Source organism: Equus caballus, chromosome 14 (genome assembly GCF_041296265.1).
Source record: "Equus caballus isolate H_3958 breed thoroughbred chromosome 14, TB-T2T, whole genome shotgun sequence".
Lineage (NCBI taxonomy): Eukaryota > Metazoa > Chordata > Mammalia > Perissodactyla > Equidae > Equus > Equus caballus.
The window spans coordinates 10912077-10919490 of NC_091697.1; the positions used below are offsets into that span (position 1 = coordinate 10912077).

General features: G+C 36.6%; 1 pseudogene; it reads left to right on the plus strand.

Moving 5' to 3' along the window:
• Window positions 1-6178: 6178 nt before the first annotated feature.
• Window positions 6179-7133, plus strand: LOC138917583 (olfactory receptor 2T33-like; annotated as a pseudogene).
• Window positions 7134-7414: the final 281 nt, after the last annotated feature.

Sequence of the window (7414 nt, forward strand, 5' to 3'; positions counted from 1 at the left end):
GATGAATCTTCTGCAAAAGTTTGATTTTCACAAAGTGAAATGCATAACAATCACAAAAATATGAAGTAAATGAATGTCTATTCAAAGTTTGTTTAACTTATCCATGAGGGGACAAAGAAGGCGTAAGAACTGGTGCAAAGAGCATTTGAGTTTAACAGGGCTTTTTGTAGACCTCTGAGAAGGCCACACTGAAATAAACACTTTCTTATTTTTATTTCTGCTTTTTGTTTTATAACATAAAAATAATTGGTCTTTGTCTTAGGTTCTTGGCACAGAACTCCTGAAAACCTTGGAATTTCCAGAGTGGAAGTGGGATAGGGCTGCTTTTGGTTCTGATGAGGAGACTCTTGGTGGGCTCCTAGATAGCTTGAGGATGGGACCTGGTTGCCAGAATACCAAGCCACGATTGGAAGTTTGGAACCTTTAGTTCCATTCCCCAACCTCTAGGGAAGAGAGAAAGACTGGAAATTTAGTTAATCACCAATAGCTATCAGCATGTCTATGTAACTAAACCTCCATAAAACTCCTCAAAGACAGGGTTCAGAGAGCTTCTGAACTCACAAACACATACCAGGAGGACAGTGCAACTCAACTCCATAGGGATAGAAGTTCCTGCACTCAAGACCCTCCTGAAACTCACCCATGTACCACTTTATTTGATTGTCCATTTTTATCCTTTATAATAAGCTGTAATCATTATAATAGCATTGTTCTGCTTTTTTTTAAGTCATTCTAGAAAATTATAGAACCCGAGGAAGGGGTCATGGGAACCCTTTGTAGCCAAGTTGGACAGAAGGGTTCCCTGAAAACCTGATACTTATGACTAGCAACTAAAGGAGGCAGTCTTGTGTGAGTGAGCCCTTAAGTCTGTGGAGTCTGTACAGACTCCAGGTAGTATCAGAATTTATTAAATTGTAGGATATCCACTTGATGTCAGAATGTTGGAAAAGGCACCACACATTTGATGTCAGGAGAAGAAACTCCTCATTGTTTTTACCTAAGTAAAACTGGTTGATTTCTTACCTCATTACTGGACATAAATTATTTGCATCTGTATTGGACACCTTAGAGATACATTGCATACATTGCATACACATTAATATGCAACATCACAGATTCTAGGCCCTGATTATTAGTAAATAGTAAGTCAAACACAGTTGTTTTCACCCCGAGAACTAAATAACCTTTGAGCAGTCCTGTTAAGCAATGACCACGTATGACATTGAAAGGACAGACTGCTCTGCCTTTGCTTATTTTCTTTTTTAGATAATATTTCATAACACTTGGGTCAGAATCAACATAAGCCTTGATTTCAAGATACTTTTTTTTTCCCATTGGAAACAATCGATGATGGTAACAATGAATATTGATACATGATTTACAAAGGGCCAGATACTGTTCCAAGTAATTTACAAATATTTTATTTAATCCTTCTCATAATCCTACAGACTAAGCAATGTTATTATGCATATTTTACAGAAGAGGAACACGAAGCTCACTCATAGTGCTAATCCAAGATCATGAAATGCATAAGGAATAGAAAAAGGATTTTAAAAAACACACAAAGTTGGAAATCAATCAGTTTAGATGCTATCACAGCACAGAAGACTAAGGATAGAGTCAAAATTCAACTTTAGTTGGCTTATTTAAGGACATAGTTCTCAACATGTAACTGACCCTCCCTTTGAGTGATTCAAATGTTCCCTAAAGTTTAAGAACCACAAATCTGAGGTGGTTTAAACATAAATTCCTCTACTCTGCTATCTCAGGACAGTTAAATATAGGTATGTTGCTTAAAAATGTTAACAGTGTATGCATTCTAGTAGAATGCAGAAGTTCATAGATCAAAGGGCTCTTTTAAAGACAAAATATATGCAAAATGCTGAGCATATTTGCTGGCATGTAGAAATGCTTAATAAACAAAATCTATTATTATTATCATCAAACAGAAAAAGGAATCATCTATATTTCAGGTAATTAAGGCACATCTGTTCAGTACAAGGAGTGGAACTCCTGTTTTTGCCTTTCAAAAGTCCTTGCATTTGCTGTTATCCTTATAGTTCCACATCTCTTCACCTTCCCATTCAGGGTTATTTTGCCTTTAGCAAAACCTGGGTGTTTAATTAGTTCATTGCATCACTTACTCTTAAGAAACCGTTAAATCTGTGTTCCCCTGACACAGGTGACTTGCCTTCGAAGGTGTCATTGCCCCAGGGAAGGTCTTGTGTAGGTGTATGAAACTTTAATTGGTCATGTAGGACTTCCAAATAAGTATGGCATGAGGCCAGGAGGAGAAAGCAGTACCCTCAACACTGATGTAAGCAAACATTTGTAGTCAAGCTATTAAAAAGATCCAGTACCATATCTATGTCTCATGGATTATGCCTGTCTATTATAGAGGTAAGTCTAATTTGAGAATTATTTTTCCATTATATTATGAATTAATTTCAAATGATTCTTATTTATTAAGTGTTTGGTATTCTACATCTGAATTTGGAGTTGCAGAGTAACCTTTGTAAAATTTCATCCACAAATGATACAAAATAAAAGTATTCCTCTTGTCCACATTTATTCTGAAGATCTAAATTGTGGGCTAGTCCACCCAGAAACAGCAGGATAATAAATGTTCTTGAATAAGCATTCAATTCATTCAAGTTTCTGAGTTCATATTAGTGGATTTTTTCAATGAACAGTGTGGCTGTTTCAAGAAATTAACCATCTTTTATCAATATCTTCTGGACCTAGAGGCACTTTCTTTGTTGAGGGCACAGTGGCAGAAGGAAGAGAAAAGGAGATTGTGGAAGGAAACTCCAACAGTTCATGACAATGGTCTCTACAAGATCTTATAAGTCAGTGCAAATATGGAGAAGGAGACTAATCAATTTCTCTACCAGCTTCAGAAAGGGAGTGATGTGGGGATTAATAGACACAGAATTCCTCACTTATTTTCTAAACAAAAGGGACTAGACTAAATCAGAAAAATTCTCAGGGCAAGATATTTTGATACTTTACAAATAATGAAGAAGGGGCTGGCCTGGTGGTGCAGGGGCTGCTTCTCTGCGGCCCATGGTTCACTGGTTTGGATCCCGGGTGTGGATGTGGCATGGCTTGGCAAAAAGCCATGCTGTGGTAGGCATCCCACATATAAAGTAGTGGAAGATGGGCATGGATGTTAGCTGAGGGTCAGTCTTCTTTGGCAAAATAGGAGGATGGGCAGTAGTTAGCTCAGGGCTAATCTTCCTCAAAAAAAAAAATGAAGAAAAGTTTCCTTTTCTTTCTCTGGAGGATGTGTACATGTACACCTGGAAAACTATCCATGACCTATTCCTGGAGTGGGAATAGCTCTCTCACCTCAGGAAAATATATATGTATATTAAAAAAAAGGTTTCATTTAATTTCAGTCCCCTTATTTAATAGCCTAACATTAATTTGGTCCACAATTGGACTAAAGAAGCAATTCGTATAAGCATCTGTCCATATTCTCATAATTTGCTGAGTTAATATGGACTTTTAATTAAAAGCTAAATGTTTCACTTAGCAAGTAAATGCATTTTTTATATCCATAATGCCAATTCATTCTTTATTAAAAATGCTTTGATATTTTGTGAAAAAGATCAAGAAGCATAAATTCTATGTACACAAAATTAAGTTATACATTTAAATTGACCTTTCCATTAAATTACCTACATGTTAAAAAGCCTAATTTACTAAAATATCATACATCACAATTTTTCACAACAGTGGAGGATATTACAGAGGTGCTTATTTATGTGCTACATTTTCATTTTAAAGAGTCATGGTTCCAAAATCATTGTTATTTATTCAGACACACATTTGTGTGTGTGTATGTGTGTGAGTGTGCATGTGTGTATGTCTTATCTATCTATTTCACCTTCACATTTCCAGAGCATTCAGTCAAATGATCAAGCTGACATTTTGTGCTATGACTTTCTAGCTATTGCTTATGTGGGAAAAAATATCAACTAATGACATAGACTGACAAATTAAATTGAAATTAACAACTTTGTTTCAATGTGCAAAATTAAGGGAAATTATTTAAAAATTCATTCCTCCACAAAATATCCAATTTATCTGTTAAGAAGTTTTGTAATTTAAAACATATAAACAAAACAAGGTTAAGTAACTGTCTCCTCATGGCATGTATAGAAAATAAAATAAATAATTCTTAACCCAGGACTTCTGTATCCCGAGTCCGGAGTTCTTTATCCATATACCCTAACATCAACAAGATTAGTCTGAGGGCAGTTAAAAGTTTAATGGAGGTAGAGACAGCTGCAGGCAAGGAATCAGGGTCTGTGGCAATAAGAGGAGAAAGATATTTTAAGTAGCATATGAAACAAGGGGCTGCATATACTAGATAGACAGTAGTGCAAATCACCAAGGCTCAGCAAGACCTCGATTAGGTAGACTGCTTATTTGTCTGGTATCAGTGGTAAAACAAGCCATCTCAAAGATGCTACTGTTACTGTGGGTTGTTATGTCCATTCAAATGTGAAAACTCGTGGTGAAGGTAGCAATTTAACGAGCCATTAGCACTGACTTTCCACAGGTCCCTTAAAGAGACTGCCTGTGTGTGAGATTGCTGTGCAAGAGGTGGGCTCTGTCTGCCACCTGATTTTTATAACATTAGAGTATTCACAAAATCAAACCCTTCAGGTTATAAAGCATCATCACTATCTCTGCCTCTGCAGTATTCAATTACCAGACAATTCCAGACAACAGGCTCAGAGATTATTATGTCTCTAAAGCATTGCATGAAATATTTTTGGGCTGTCCATATCAGAAATAAAGAAGGCTGCAAATCCATCCATAAACAAAAGTGGCAAATTTGTGCACTTTTCTGCTACTAAAAGAGGAGAATTGGCTTCTTGAGTGTATGTGCTCTTCTGCTCTTTACGAATTTACAAGTTTTGCTCTTAGTATGCAGTTTGAAAAATGGCAAACACTGAAAAAATCTTACTTATGTTCAATGTATAACAGCTCTCAACCTAGAAACCCTTCCTAATAAAGCCATGTTCATTTCTGTGGGCTCAGTCATTTTGCTTGTGTCTCCTAAGAAAATAGATCTGTTTTGTTAAATATTAAACATCTATCCTCAGAAGATAGGCCAAATATCTAATTTAGGTATTTTTAAAATATTTTTTAAGATATGTTTATACTTTACTTGTGACTAATAATTATGTTCCATGGTAATAAGATTGTTTTAAAATTGTTTCCTTTTCTTTTTAATCACCTTACTCATCATCGTAGCTATTGCTATTCCCTCCAAGCATTTATTGACATCAAAGATACTTTCCTTTCATACTCATCTGATCCTTCAAGTCTCCATGGCAGTATATTGTGCGGTGAATTGATATGTATGGCATGGCTCCAAGTCCTAATAAGCTGGGGAAAGAAATCTGCACTTTATTCCAAGTGTGGTGGGAATACACCAAAGATTTCAGAAAAGAGAGTAATGAACTAGAATACCTACATTTAAAAAATCAGGCAAATAAAAATAGTTATTTAACGAGAGGAATTAAGAATATTTTCATCAGTTATTGGGGACATTGTCTTCCCTCAGTGGGGAAATTTTGTTTTACTTATACTCATCTGTTCCCTTCTGTGGTCCTTGTAGCCCATAGTGAAACAACTTTATTTTCTTGTTTATTAAAAAAAGAACTAATTTGAGTGTGTTAAATTTTCCAAAATTTGAAAAGAAATCATCTATGACTCAGACAAATGTAAATGACAAACTTTTAAATGAGTGTTTATTTTCTCAACTTGTTAAATTTTGTTTCAGTACACATAATGAAAGCACAATAATAATAATTATTAAATGATATAAAATTGGCCAAAGTAACTATTTATAATTTATAGCCCTTGACAATTTTTTTACTTTCGATCCATTTTGGTCCATTATCTCAATCAACCAATATGTCATTCTGTGAAATATATAGACTAACCTTATTTAAAATATTAAGAGGTTGAGTTAAAAAAAAGTGGGATGATAGGTCAACAAGAGCCATATTGACTGGAGGGTAGGGCTTTGAATCAGAACCCTGGATTTCATATCCAGCACATGTCCAGAAGTTATGAAGATAGACTAACATTGTTAGATGATGAAAGTCCCTTCCTTCTCTATTTTTCCATTGACAGAATCACACCAGAAGAAATCATGGAGAAGAGAAACACAACATCAGACTTCATTCTTCTAGGACTCTTTAAACACACAGGACCCCACCTCTTTCTCTTCGTGGTGATGCTGACAATGGCCATGGCTTCTTTTATGGGCAATGCCCCCATGCTTCTCCTGATTTACTGGGACCTGCGGCTCCACACACCTATGTGCTTCCTACTGAGCCAAATTTCCCTCATGGATGTGATGCTGGTTACCATCATTGTGCCCAAAATGGCTGCTGACTACTTGACTGACAAGAAAGTCCATCTCCCTTGCTGACTGTGGGTTGCAGATCTTTGTTTCAATCATACTGGATGCTGGTGAGAGTTTCCTTTTAGCAGCAATGTCTTATGACTGCTATGTGGCTGTTTGCCACCCACTGCAATACTCTCTCTTCATGAGCCAGGAATTATGCCTGAGAATGATTTTGGGGTCTTGGTTCCTGGGGGCAGCTGATGGGCTCATGCAGGCTGCTGCTACCCTGAGCTTCCCATTTTGCAGTGCACGTGACATCGATCATTTCTTTGGTGAGGCCCCCATGCTGGTGCATTTGGCTTGTGCTGACACATCTGTCTGAGTATGTCATGTATATCCGCTGTGTGTTAATGCTCTTGGACCCTTATCTCTCATCCTGACCTCCTATAGTCTCATCCTTGTAGCTGTTCTCCACATGTGTTCTAGAGAAGCCTGCAAGAAGGCTTTTGCCATATGCTCCTCACATTTGGCTGTGGTGGGACTCTTCTATGGAGCTGCCATTTTCACCTACATGAGACCCAAATCCTACAGATCAACTAACCACGATAAGGTTGTGTTAGCGTTCTACACTATCTTCACTCCTGTGCTGATCCCCCTCATCTACAGTACGAGGAACAGTGTGGTCAAGGGAGCCTTGAAAAGGTGACTGGAGAAATGTGCAAATTTAAAATGCCAGCAAACTCAGTGTCACTATTGAAGATTATACAATGCTAAATGAGTTTAATTTCCTGAATTCATTAACATTTAAACATATTGTAATTCTCTCTCCTTCAGTAATGCATGAAGGGAAAGTTAAATTCATTGATCAGTATAATAGGAAGTTGTCAAGAATTACCTGAGACTACCATACTGAGAGATACTAATTCTTAAGCAGTTACTATTTGCTATGCTACACACTAAGCAATTTTTATATGTTATTTTGTATTCTATTAACAACTGTATGATATATACATATACGTATATATGTGTGTATATATA